At 56.9% G+C, this 13,942-nt stretch overlaps 1 pseudogene; it reads right to left on the minus strand.

Annotated features, from left to right (window-relative positions):
- Positions 1–2,567: 2,567 nt before the first annotated feature.
- On the minus strand, positions 2,568–9,885 carry LOC127035292 (cAMP-dependent protein kinase catalytic subunit alpha-like; annotated as a pseudogene).
- Positions 9,886–13,942: the final 4,057 nt, after the last annotated feature.

Consider the following 13,942-nt stretch of genomic DNA (forward strand, 5'->3'; position numbering starts at 1 on the left):
GTGTCCGAGGGATGGGTGGGGCACGGAGGGACGTGTCAGGGGTGAGGCTGAGCACGCTCACATGGAGACGTCAGCGATGTGCATGTGACGTAGCTGCAACCAGAGTTCGTCGTCTTCATCCAGCAGCGCCTCCTTCTCCCGCAAGTCACTGGTCCCCGTCGTCTCGTACCTACGGGGGAGGGGAGACGGGGTCAGGCTGCAGCACCCTTCCCCCAAGAGTGGGGGCTGCAGAGCGGTGCAGCTGCCTGGGTCACATCCCCCCAAGCCTGCCTGAGGAGGAGTGCGGGGTGCCCCTTGCTGGCAGCCAGGTCCTTCTTGTAGGTGTCGTTCTCGATGCTGAGCAGGTCGTAGGCCATGGCCTGGTAGGTGAGCTCGTGCAGCAGTGGGGACACCAGGTCGAAGCTCCGGTCCACGATCAGCAGCTGAGAGCAGGCTTTGTCGGGGCCCTGGAGCAAAGGAGAGAGAGATCCGTCACCCACTGCTCCGGCGGAGGGGTCCTGGCCTGGCACACGGCACAATCCAATGGGCCCAGGTGGCCTGACTTCACCACTGGCCCTCTCTGCAGCCCAGCCCCCAACCCCAGGGGCAAGCCAAGAAACACTGCCCAAGCTAGCTGGGATGTGCCTTGGGTCCCGCCCTGACTGGCAGGGGGAGCTCCCCACCCAGCTGTGCCACAACGCACCCTGCAGGGACAGGCACCTGCCTCTTGTGCAAATAGCAATGCCAGAGCACCACACCAGTAGCCTCTGACAACACCTCTGACAACAACTCACAGTTTGGGAACACACGGCAGAGGGAGAATTATTCGGATGATGGTTTGGAATCCCGATTGGCTTTCCGTGCTCTAGCTCAATCATCAGATATGGGCCGGGGAGGCAGGACTAGCTGGGTGGATTCTCTGATGTATATAATGGGTCAGCCTGAAAGGTCTGAAAATCTATTCTAGGAATCAATGAAAGTTGCAAACAGAAAGAAAAGGGACATTCCTCCAGGACATTATTTGTTGCAAATTTTTGGCCCCGTTCTAGCAAGGACACTGTTACCCCCTCCCCCGCCGACCGCCCCATTTCTGTTAGCAGGGTATCAGTTTTACAACGCATATAGAAGGCAGCACTGCTATTCCATGTTAGGGCATTGGGGTCAGCGCTGAGGGGGGAGAGGGTCCCGTGCTGAGCCCACACCCTGCTCCCTGCAGCACAGCATCCCCTAGTGCTGCACTGGGGCATTGGGGTCAGTGCTAACAGAGAGAGCACCTCCTGCTGACCCCTCACCTCACAGCATAGCAGTCCCCCCAATTCTTTTCCCTCTCTATGCATCCCCTGTGAAATGGCCAATCACGTGATGCCAGTGGCTTGGTTTGTTTGGTTCCGCTCCTCCCTGCTCACTCTGTCTCACTTTCCCTCTATTTATTCTTCTTTTTTCCCCCCTTGAGAGAAAAAACGTTGCTTTCAGCACGAGAAAAAATAAATAGCAGTGAGCAGCATCTGAGACGGATGCAGGGAGCAGGGCGGCTGCAGAACATCCAGTGGAAGAGCTTAATGATCTGATGCTTCCTCACTAATGAATCTTCTCTTTGTGTTCACACGCAGCCTGCTGTTCTAGCTCCCCCTCCAGCCCGCCCCCCAGCAAACAGCCAGCCCTGCCAAGGGGCTGAGCTAGGCCCCATCACCCCACTTCCCGCATGGGGGAGCTGGGCCCATCTCCCCGCTTGCAGCTGGCTTTATTGGCGCTGTAGAGCAACAGTGGTGGAGGCTTGGTTGCCCCTTTAAGGGATGGGGGAGATCATGGGCTACTTCCATCCCCCACACCCAACAACCCGGGGCTCAGAGTCTGGGTGAAGTAAATCTGGGTCCATCCAGAGGGGGTGCAGCTAAGCAAGGCTGGCTCAGAGGTGTGGGGAACAGAGCACAGGGCCTTTCTGCTCTAGGGAGTGCCCGTCTGGCAGGGGGCTGCAATGGGACACAGGAGCCTTTCTCCGCTAGGGGGTGCTGCTGGTAGCAATTGAACTCTTACCCACTGCCCCCCATTCTGCTGCCTCAGGGGCCCCCTTGCTGCAGTTCATTCTGGCTCCCAGCAGATGGGCCACCACAGTCTCAGATGCAAGCAAGTCACATTAGCCCTCTTGGCTGCGGCCTGGTTAGTCACACACAGGCTCAAATGAGCCAGGGAACCTGAACTCCGAAGTGGCAGTGTGGTGCACCCTTCTGGTGAGACACAGGACCACAGGGCCCAAGTCCCAGACAGCTGCCAGGGCCCAGGACTGTGGCAGCAAAAGCCTGAAAGCCCTTGCAGGGCCCTTGCTGCTTGCCTGCTCCCCTGGTGGCAGGATTTGCAGCACAGCTGGGAGACCAGCATCACCTGCTTTGCCTCTCTGCATGGCTGATCGGCGCCAGCTGAAAACACCAATGAGCCTTTCACCCTGAGTGTGCAGCCCCATGACTGTTCGGTTGGATTTGCAGATTAGGAGCTACCTGGCAGTCAGACCTGGCTCTCAGATAGCCCTGCCCCAGATTCCCAATTGACATCATGCCATTGGCATCACCTAGTATCAATCGGCACCACTCCCTTAGAGTCAACAGAGATGAAAGACTGATGCCAGCTGAGGATCTAGTTTCTTATCTGGCTACCAGCATCAATCAACAGCCCCTGGCCTGAGGGATGGTGCCAGGCACAGCTCCGTGTAGGTCATCTCGGGGTATGAGGCTCCAGCCAGGCATGATGAAGAAAGTGAGTGTCAATGGGGGGGCTGGGGAGAGAACAGCAGCCTTGGTTATCATCACTTTATAGATGGGAAAATGAGGGAGAGAGAAGGGGTCAGGTCACACAGTTGGTGGCACAGAACCCAGGAGTCCTGACTTCTAAGCCCCATCTGACCCTGACTCCCAGAGCCCACTCCCCTCCCAGCGCCAGGACTCGAACCTAGAAGCCCTGACTCCCAGCTCCAATTGCCCTGGCCTTACTCAGTAGATCCCATCCCAGAGCTGGGAATAGAACCCAGGAGTCCCAGCACACAACCCCACCCCCACACTCATGCACCCACTTTAACCACTAGAACATGGTCCCTTAGCACTGATGGAAATAGTAGCCATTCACATGATCAGTCCTATGCCCTCTGACATGTCCAACATGAGTGCTTGGAGATCCTTGGCGAAAAGGCATTGGGGTGGGCAGAGGAATATTATGGGCTCTTGGTTACTATGGCGATGAGTGCTCTACCAGTGCCTGGAGATGACTGGTGTGTTTAAGGAATGTTTAATCTTGCAACGTAGCAGGGTTGTGGAGGGTTTTGCAACTCACAACAGTGTCTAAGAAAACTGTTCCAGGAGTCCGCATGAGACGGGAAATAGGGTTACGTAGTGAGGGAGGGTCCATGTGTGGGGGACACAATGGGGGCAATGTTCATGCATTGGAGAACAGGGGTACGTGGCAAGGGAGGGTCTATGTTGGGGTGCAGGGGGAATGGGGTACATGACAGGGAGGATGCCCACGTGTTCAGAATTGGGGGAGCATGAGCATGTCAGGGACACAGCATGCAAGCATCACTCTGATGAGTTGCTGAGACTTGGCATCCCCCTTTAGCTGGGAAACCCCTCAAAAACTATCACACAAGTGTCCCCTCCCCCAGCCCATATACCTTGCCAGAAACAATCTTCTCGTAGATCTGAATGGTCTGGTCTGCGAAGAACGGGGGGTAACCAGCCGCCATCTCGTAGATGAGGACGCCCAGGGCCCACCAATCCACAGCCTTGTTATAACCCTGCCCGTGGAAAGCAGGCCCCAAGGTTACGCACTGAATATTTGGGGGGTGGGGGAAACCACCTGGTGGCCAGGGATCAGCTAGAGATCAGGCAGCGGACAGGCCCTTCCCAGCTCACCTTGCTGAGGATGATCTCAGGGGCCAGGTATTCCGGGGTCCCACACAGAGTCCAGGTTCGGCCTTTCACCCGTTTGGCAAAACCAAAATCTGTTACTTGGAGCCAAAACACAGAGAGGGGAGAAGCTGGATCAGCCTGGAGGCTGTGACAGCAGGAGGGAAAGTGGGGGAGCAGATGATTGATGTATTCTGGCTGTGTTACATTTCTGGGGGTGTCTTGGCTTTGGGAAGGGGATGGCAGCAGAGAGAGATTTGGGAAGGGAGGAGATCACTGCAGGGAGCCAGGAGCCAGCGCTGGGATGGGGAAGGGAAGGAGTGTGGGGGAGGAGCGGCAGCCTCACCTCTATGTAGCCCTGCTGGTCTATCAAGAGATTCTCTGGCTTCAGGTCTCAGTAGATGAGATCCAGCGAGTAAAGATACTCAAAGGTCAGGACGATCTGAGCAGCGTAGAGCCGGGCGTGAGGTTCACTGCAATGAGGTGGGAGGAGAACATGGGCATCCCGGGCCAGATCTGCCCTCTCTCAACCAGCCCAGCACCCTCGGCCCCCTGCCACCCCCACCTTCACCTTCCTTATAGATCCCTGACTCCATCCAGCCTGGCAACCCGGGGCAAGTCCCTCCCAGACCAGCATCTCCCCCTTAGCCCTAACACACACACCCATGGACCCCCAGCTCCATCCAGCCTGGCCCCATCTAGCCCTGGCATCCCTGGCCACTGACTGTGGCTAGTGCTGGCAGAAGACCTCAGCAGCCCTCCCCATGGGGAATCCCTTCCTGATCAGCCCAGCTGGGGATCAGGTCACACTCTGCAGCATGAGGATCAAAGCCAGCGTCACTGCAGATGCTGCTAGTGCATAAAAGGTCTAGTTCTCTACCAAACTAAATCACAAGTTTACAGCTGTGAAAACTGTGGCACAGAGTGATTCTCCCCCCTTCCCACATGGAGTGAATGGCAGAGGCAGGAATAGGACGCAAGAGTCCCGACTCTCTGTCCCTCTGCTCTAAGGGCTAGATCCAACTGTCCTGCCTGAGCTAGGGATACATCCCAGGAGTCTAACCATCACCCAGCTCTAACCATTAGGGACACTGACCCCAACATTGGCTCCTGTGGCAATGCTCACCTGAACCTCCCGATCCGCCATAGGTGAGAGAACATCTCCCTGCCCGGGATGTATTCCATCACCATGTACAGATTGGAGTTATCCTAGAAGGAAATGCAGCAACAACGGAGTGTAAGGGGGCTCCCTGTCAGAGCCTGCAACACAAGAATGAAACTGCTCCCCACACCCCTGCTCCGTTATTATCCCCTCCCTTTCAGGGCGTGAACACATCTCCAGGGAGCCTGATCCACTGGTCTGTCTTCCACACAGCACACAATGCAGCGCACTCGCTATCTGGGAGATAACAGCCTACTACTGTTGCCAGCTACTGCTGTTACTCCTTTAGCTCAAGGGCCAGAGGGGCTGCCCTGTGCTGCCCAAGGTCCCAGGCACACACCTGCAGTGGGAGTTGCTGCACAGACATTCCTGGGGAACGGACTAATTAATGAGAGGGCACGAGCTTTATTTGCTTGGAGTATTTAGTGCTAGAGACCTAGAAGATCCAACACCTCCCCACACCTCTGGTCTAGGGGCAGGGATGGGCAGGCCCAAGAGGGATTTCCCAGCTGCGATGGCTACGATCAAAGGTGCCCTCTACACACAGGGTGTAGCTCACAGGCCACAAAATCCGGGTTCAGAGAAGAGGGTCCAAGCCCCATTCCTGGGGCCTGACTTATAGCTTTCGCAGAATCTCCGATCAGGAGAAAATGATCCCACGTGGTGGTTTCAAAGTCTCCACAAAGTCAATTGTGTGTGAAGTTAGGACTTCCTCTGAGACTCCTCTGCAAGCCAGGCCTCATGCCCTAGGGTCAGCGCAAGGGAGCTGAAAACTGAAACTGACTAGGAACGAAAGCAAAACTGACCGGGGGGGAGAACCACTGTTCAAAACCTGGAGTCAAAAGCAGAACAGAAGAGACTGAAAAGGGGGAATGATCCAAACTGATTTTTCTTAGCTCCAAGCCTGATCCCAGATGTCATACCAGGAATGTTTGCTCTCAGCATATAAGAGACACAGACTGTGCCCTTCCGCCCCTTCAGCACAGCTTTAGTTTTAAATAGGAAAGAAAACTGAGGGGATTGTGGGAGTCAGGGGGGAGACACAGCCCAGGGCCGAGCTGGCAAGCGAAGGACATCTACCTTGAAAGAATACTCTAGTTTGACGAGCAATGGAAAGTTGAAGGCCTGGAGGATCCGTTTCTCGTTGAGAGTGTGCTCAATTTGTTTGAGCTTCACTACCTGGGAGAGAAAAGGAAAAGCAACATCAGATCTTCCTCTGCTGTGCAGCACCCCCTGTGCCTCCCACACACTCCCCTCTCCTGCATCCCCACGCAGGATTCAGCTCCAAATCCCTCCCCCGCATTGGGGATTCCACGGCCCCCGGCCAGATCTCCATGGCAGCCCCCAGCATCTCACCTTCTGTTTCTCCAGGATCTTCATGGCATAGGGATTCCCAGTCTCCTTGTTTCACCAGCATCACCCTCCCAAATGAGCCCGTGCTCAGGGTCTTGATTCGCTCAAACTGATCCAAACTGGCCGTGTTCTGGAAGGGGGAAAACAAATCTGATGGAAGGGCAGACTGGTCCTGGGGGCATCAGGAAGGAACCTGTCCGGACAGTAGGATTTGCACTGCACGACTGGAGGAGTCTTTAATGACCATAAAGGGGTCAGAGCTTCAGTTTTTATAACTCACCAGAAAGGCAGCCCCTCCAAGGTCAGCACTGACTGTGATGGGAGAGCGCCCCCTACTGAGCCCCCCACTCCCTGCAGCGCAGCACAGCACCCCCTAGCACCGCACTGGGGTTCTTCTTGAGAAAACTGATATGACAAATTGGCCCTGTCAACACTGGTTCTCCACTTGGGAGGTACTCCCTTCTCTTCATGTGTCATTATAGAATGCCTGCATCTGTAACTTTCACTCCATGCGTCTGAAGAAGTGAGGTTTTTTTTTTAACCCACAAAGCTTATGCCCAAATAAATCTGTCAGTCTTTAAGGTGGCACCGGACTCCTTGTGTTTATGGATACCGACTAACACGGCTACCCCCCCCCCCCCGATAATTGATAGGAAGAAGTATTTCACATTTCACCACCAGAGGGCACCAAAGGACCATTACCTTTAGAATGAGACACAGACAAGGGATTCCCTGCTCCTTGGGCAGAACAAAACTCCAGTTCGACAGGTGACCCGCCCAGCTCCATTCAGTGGGGGCTGGTGGGTTAGAGGCAGGGGAGGGGCTAGGCATCAGGACTGCTGGGTTCTAGCCCTTGGTCAGTGAGGAGAGGGAGTGAAGTGTAGTGGTCAGAGGGCAGGAGACTAGGAGTCAAAAGATCGCTTCCTAGTTCCGCCACCAACTTCCTATACCCTTGCCCAAGTCCCTTTCCCTTCTGGGCCTCAGTTTCCCCATCTGTGTCATGGCGTTAATGGCACAGGGTGTGCGGGAGGCCTAGCAAAGTGACAGTGCTGCAGAGGGACCAGCAGCTCTGCCTCAGGAATTACCCAGAACCACCCCAGAGGGGATTTCCAGTGGGGACAGACCCAGGGCTGACCCCAAAAGCTTTTCTGGCACCTCCAAACTGAGGCACTGCACCCAAGCACAGGGCAGCAAATGGAGGCCCTTTGAACACGGTCCCTGTTAGCTCAATCCCCCCCGGGAGCCAATCTGAGGCTGGGCTGGACGACCAAGCTGGAGCCTTGGGAGAAGGATGCGGGAGGGGGAGACAGGCTGGCTCAGCAGGAGTCGCACATGGTTAGTGCCCCCCTCCCCCAGCAAAGAGGAGTTGAACCTCCATTGTTCTTGGCCCTCCAGTTATCAGAGGGCAGATGGCGGGGGGGAGAAGAGTACTCAGTCCCCCTCCAGGAGCAAAAATAACTCCACACTCTCAGCGGAGGCTGTTTGGGAAGGGGGCTCAGTGATGGGGAAAGAGATCCAGGGGGTGGTTGTAGAGTAATCAGCCTGGGGCTGCAGAGGCCTTGATTGTGGGGTGGAGGTGCGGGGGGAGATCTGGGATGGGGACACAGTACCTGGGAGGGGTTCTCCCATTTCTTCAGGAAGTCTTCTTTGGCTTTGGCTTTGGCTACTGTTGACAGGGCCAATTTGTCCTTCACTGTAAGGGGAACAGAAAGGGAGCAGCATGAGGAGCCAGGCAGGGTGGGGCACCCAGGCTGGTGGACAGAGCTCCGCTTTCAGCCCCTCCCCAGTGAAGAGGCATGCAGTCACACAAGGGGGCAGGGATTGTAAGCGTATCAACAGGTTGCCGGTGAATGATTGGCCACAAACGGTGGCCCAGCTGGGGATTGGCTAGAGAGAGGTCCACGCGGCAGCGCTCCCGCCACACCCGCACCCCCGGGCCTGCCCCTGGACTCACCGAACAGCCCCTTCAGGGAGGACTGATGCAGCTCCCAGTGCCTACCAAAGGGGGGGCACTTGTGCCTCTACCCTCCCGCTGAACATGCCACTCAGGGGTGCCTGTTCCACGACCTTTGACACACAACCTGCACCCCACAAGGAGACACTCATACAACCCTCCAGTCAAATGACGTTAAGAGACATGGATCACGTTGCCCTAATGAGAGGATACTGGATCTACTACTGCTGCCAGCAAAGCGGGTGAAGGGGGAGGAGATTCCCCTTAGCTCAAAGGGCAGAGGCCTGTGTGTAGCCTTCTCTCAACCATGCAGGCAGCACGCACCAATGACATCAACAGCCCACAAGGGGGTGCTACACACACACACACACAGAGAGAGAGAGCTGCAGAAAGCTGCAAACCCCAGCTGGGCTTTGCCCACAAAGGGGTTAAAACAACCAGCCGCAGCCTCCACAGCAGCAGCCTGGAAACAGCAAGTGCCCTGCTCTCTGGCACCCAATCAGGTGATCTTTCCTTCGCCAGCCGGGCTCCCGCTCCTTGCTGCCAGATCCCAGAACCATGGGAGGGGGGACGGGGATTGGAGCAATCTGCAGCATCTGGAGGGATATTTGGTACTGAGAGCTCACCCCACCCCCACCATCACAGGCAAGTCTCCCCCACACCAGAGGTGTATAAAGTTAATTACCTCCCCGGGGATCACTGGTGCTCATATGCCAGGAAGGGGATAAGCTAAAAGCCTAGATCCAGATCTGGGTGCTGCAATTCTTGGGGTCACGGATGCACAACCCAGGGGTCAGCTCCCTGCCACCCCACTCTCACCACTACAACCCAGTCCCTTCCCAGGAGCCCTCGCTCCCAGCCCCCCACTTGAATCGCTAAATAGCAACATTTCTGTGGAAACCCAGCACCATAACGCTCCAGTCCTGTCCCTGCCTGAAGGAAAGGGCTGAGAAATATGCCAGGCGAGGGCCCGAAATGCACCAGCGAAGCAGCACAACATCCTACAGATGGGACTGATTCACTGCTGGAGGGAAGGAGACCAAGATTATGGGGATTCCCCTGATCCCATAGGATAGGGCAGGGCAGACCTGAAATGGTTCCAGGGACCAGCTATTTGCTGGCTAACTACTCCGGCCGATACCGCCTTCACCCTCTCGTCCCACACCCCATTTCCTGTGGAGCCACACAGAAGGGGGCTGAATTCACATCTGCTTCCCCCAAGTCGTGCGCAGGAGCCGCGGCTCAGTCTGTCTGACCTACTTTCACTTTGTCTCCCCTTCTCTCTGGATTATTTATAGAAACAGGCTTGGCTCACCAGCCACTGTCTCCCGCCATCGATCTCAGCTCCGGGTGGGGTGCAGCGGGATCCTTGCATGGACACAGGACAGATAAGACAATTTCCTGCACTGTCGTGGCCAGACCTTACAGAACTAAGTTTAAGTAGCTTAGGAGTTCATTGCATTACAAAGGCAGGTGGTTATGTTTTATTGTGGGACTGTATGTGATGTTTACAACGGAAACCCAGGGAAGGGTTATGGGCTTTGAGGGACCTCTGAAACTACGGGGCCTTTTAATATTAAGTACGTTTCCTAGAAAATCTCTAGGGGAAGGGGTGTGCAAATGTAACACCTCTGGTTACGCAAAACCACAGCTGCTGGAAACTGCTCCCTGAGGAGAAACCCTCTGACTGTGAGTTACGTGACTGGAAGCGGGATAATCTTTGGAAAGCTTATTAGCAGGTGCGTTGGTTCTTTGCTGGGTTTTAAGAGGGTTTCCCTGCGATGCTTTTACCTTAAGACTCCATGTGCTTGCTAACAGCTGTGTGGCACTGTCGACGGATTCCGCCGGGGCTCGACCCTCTCTGAGGGGGAGAGGAGCCACACCAGCCTTGATGTCTTCTCTGCAATTACAGTCTGCTATGGCCCTTTCGGCAGGTCAGAGCAGTGACAAAGTCAAAGGGGGCCCAGCCCTTGGTTCGGGCGGAGCACCAAACACAGTTCTAAACAGCTCTGGCCCTTTGGAGCAGGGCAGAGCAGTGGCAAAGTCAGCGAAGGCCCAGCCCTTGGTTCGGGTGGGGCACCAAACACAGTTCTAAACAGCCCTGGCCCTTTGGAGCAGGGCAGAGCACTGGCAAAGTCAGCGGGGGCTCAGCCTTCGTTCGGGCGGGGCACCAAACACAATTTAAACAGTTACAGGCCTCTCCGACTGGGAAGAGGGGGAATCTGCCACCCGGTTATGGGTGGCAGGGGGAACGCAGGCCCACCCATTCGTCTGCGTTCCAGCCCAGGGCCCTGGTAGCGGTTGTCACCGCTACTGGTGGTCAGTGGGGTCCTGACTGCAACACACTGACATGGGCAACGGTGGCTCTGCAGCCTGACTGGAGTCAGCTGCCCCCGGGCTACTTCCTAACTCCCACTCTATTCCTACCTTGTCCAGGGCCTCTGTTCTGGAGATGTCCAGGACCATCGGTTCCTCCCAATCCGGGCTGGGCGGCAGGTCCAGTAGGGTTTCAGGGAATTCGGGCCACGCCTGGTCTGGGGGCTCCTCAGGGCCATAGTAGGGATGAGGCAGCTCTGGTGGCTCCTCGTCGTAGTAGGGACGAGGCAGCTCTGGCGGCCCCTCGTCGTAGTAGGGATGAGGCAGTTCTGGCGGCCCCTTGTCGTAGTAGGGGCGAGGCAGTTCTGGCAGCTGCTGGTCTCGACCTCTGGCTTGGGCAGCCTCCCAGTCACGAGCGGTGGCGGGCACGTCTGCTCCTGCCGGTGGCCGAGCCGCAACTGAAGGCTGGGGCCTAGCTTTTATTCTTCCAGGTCGCCGCCTGACCCTTTGAGGGGCAGGACTTCTGCCCAGCGGCCCCCCCCCCCATGGATGACTGATGGGGCTCGACCCTCCCTGAGGGGGAGGGGAGCCACACTGCCTCGCTACACCCTACCCCCTCAAGTCCGGCCCCCGCCTGTCGGGGCTGGGCTGTCCCATCTCCTCGAGGCGGGACAGAAAATCCGCGTTGGCATGGTCCTTGCCTGCCCTATGCTGGATGGTGAACGCATAGGGCTGCAAGGCCAAATACCAGCGCATGATGCGGGCATTGTTGTCCTTCATTCTCATAAGCCATTGAAGGGGGCGTGGTCCGTAACGAGGGTGAACTGCCCACCCAAGAGGAAGAACCGGAGGGCCTCGCAGGCCCACTTGACTGCGAGGACCTCCTTCTCAATCGTGGCGTAATTCCGCTCCTGGGGAAACAGTTTCCGACTGATATACAGCACGAGGTGATCACCGCCGTCTCCTTCTTGGGACAAGACGGCCCCCAAGCCAACGTCAGATGCATCCGTCTGGAGGACGAAGGGCTTGTCGAAGTCGGGGCTGTATAGAACTGGTTCTCGACACAAGCAGCTAAGGAGCTTCCTGAAGGCTGCCTCACACTCGGGGTTCCATTGTACCGTCCGAGGGCTGTTCTTCTTTAGTAGCTCGGTCAGGGGGGCTGCCGTGGACATGAAATGGGGAATAAACCGCCGATAATACCCCATGAGCCCCAGGAAGCGCCGCACCTGCCGCTTTGTTGTCGGAGTGGGGCACTCTGCTAGGGCCTGCACTTTCCCCACGAGGGGCTTCACCTGTCCCTGTCCAACGGTATAGTCGAGGTACGTCGTTTCTTCCCAGGCTATCCGGCATTTTTGGGGGTTTGCGGTCAACCCCGCCTGTCGAAGGGTCCGGAGAACCGCCGCGACCAGGGTTAGGTGGTCGTCCCAGCAGCGGCTGTAGATCACCACGTCATCCAGGTAGGCAGCGGCATACTCCTGGTGTGGCCACAAGAGGTGATCCATGAGCCGCTAAAAGATCGCGGGGGCCCCATGGAGACCAAAGGGCATCCTGGTGAACTGGTACAGTCCGGATGGAGTGGCAAAGGCAGTCTTCTCTTTGTATGTCTCTTCCAGCAGGATTTGCCAGTACCCCTTGCTGAGGTCCAGTGTGGTGATGTACCGGGCCTCCCCGAGGCAGCCGAGCAGCTCGTTGACTCGAGGCATCGGGTAGGCATCAAAACGGGATATGGCATTAACTTTCCGGAAATCTATGCAGAAGCGTCAAGAGCCATCAGGCTTGGGTACCAGGACCACCGAACTGCGCCACTCGCTCCGGGACGGTTCAACGACCCCCAGGGCGAGCATGGCTTGAACCTCTTCCTCCACCGCCTGGCGCATTCGGTATGATATCGGCCGGGCGGTCTTCCGCATGACCTTCCCTGGTTCGGTCTGGATCCTATGACAGGTGACAGTCGTGCAGCCCGGTAGGGCTGTGAAGGTCTATCGGAAGGCCCGTATGAGACATTTGGCCTGTCACTGTTGCTCGACCGTCAGGGCGCTCCCCAGCATGGGTTCCATCACCTCCTCCATCTGGGCCACCTCTGGACCTAGTTCCAGCTCTGGCGGGCATGGGTCGATTAACAGGCCCTCTCGGTCATGCCACGATTTTAGCAGATTAACATGGTATATTTGCTTCTCCCTCCGGTGACCGGGTTGGCAGATCTCATAGTTGACGGGTACCACTTTCCTGAGTACCTCGTAGGGGCCCTGCCACCGGGCCAACAATTTCGATTCGCTGGAGGGCAGGAGCAGTAGGACTTGGTCTCCAGGGCGCTAGGGACCCCGCTTGAGTTAGGCGTTCCCGTAGCCGGAGGACGTACTGGAGGAGTCCCTGGGTCGAGGAGGCCTACTGCTCCCATGTCTCCTTCATCAGGTCCAGCAGCCCCTGAGGCCTCCGCCCGTATAGGAGCTCAAAGGGAGAGTATTTGGTCGACGCCTGGGGGACCTCTCGGACAACCAGGAGCAGCAGCGGGACGAGTTGGTCCCAATCGCGTAGCTCGTCTGGCGGGAACCTTCTCATCATGTCCTTCAGGGTCCGGTTGAACCGCTCTACCAATCCGTTGGTTTAGGGGTGGTAGACAGAGGTCCGCAGTTGTTTTACCCCCAGGAGTTGGCAGACTTGGTTTAGCAACTGGGATGTAAAATTAGTGCCCTGGTCCGTCAGGATCTCCTTAGGCAGCCCCACGCGAGCGAAGACCTTCACTAATTCGCCCGCGATGGTCCGGGCCGTGATGCTCCGCAAGGGGATGGCCTCTGGAAACCGAGTGGCATAGTCGACCAGGACCAGGACGTATTGAAAGCCGGCTGCGCTCCAGGGAAGCGGGCTGACCAAGTCCATTGCGACGCGCTCAAACGGAGTGTCAATCAATGGCATGGGAACCAAGGGCACTTTGGGTGTTCGGGCTGGTGCAGCCAACTGACACTCCGGGCAGGAGTTGCAGTATTGTTTTACCTCTCCGTCCAGCCCCAGTCGGTAGAACCGAGCCCGAATTCGTGCCAGGATCTTTTCATGCCCCAGGTGGCCCGCGGCTGGTACATCATGGGCCAAGCTCATGACGGCCCGCCGATGGCATAGGGGCACGAGGAGCTGTGTCCGCAGTTCTTGTGTGCGGGGGTCCCGCTCCGCCCAATAAAGCTGGTCCCGGCGAAGCTCAAAGTGGGGCCACTGCGTAGCCCGGCCAGGGTCGATAATGGACCCATCAATTGCGGCCAGCTGTTCGTAGGCCCATCGGAGAGTGGGGTCAGCCCG

This window comes from Gopherus flavomarginatus, chromosome 16, assembly GCF_025201925.1.
Source record: "Gopherus flavomarginatus isolate rGopFla2 chromosome 16, rGopFla2.mat.asm, whole genome shotgun sequence".
Classification (NCBI taxonomy): domain Eukaryota; kingdom Metazoa; phylum Chordata; order Testudines; family Testudinidae; genus Gopherus; species Gopherus flavomarginatus.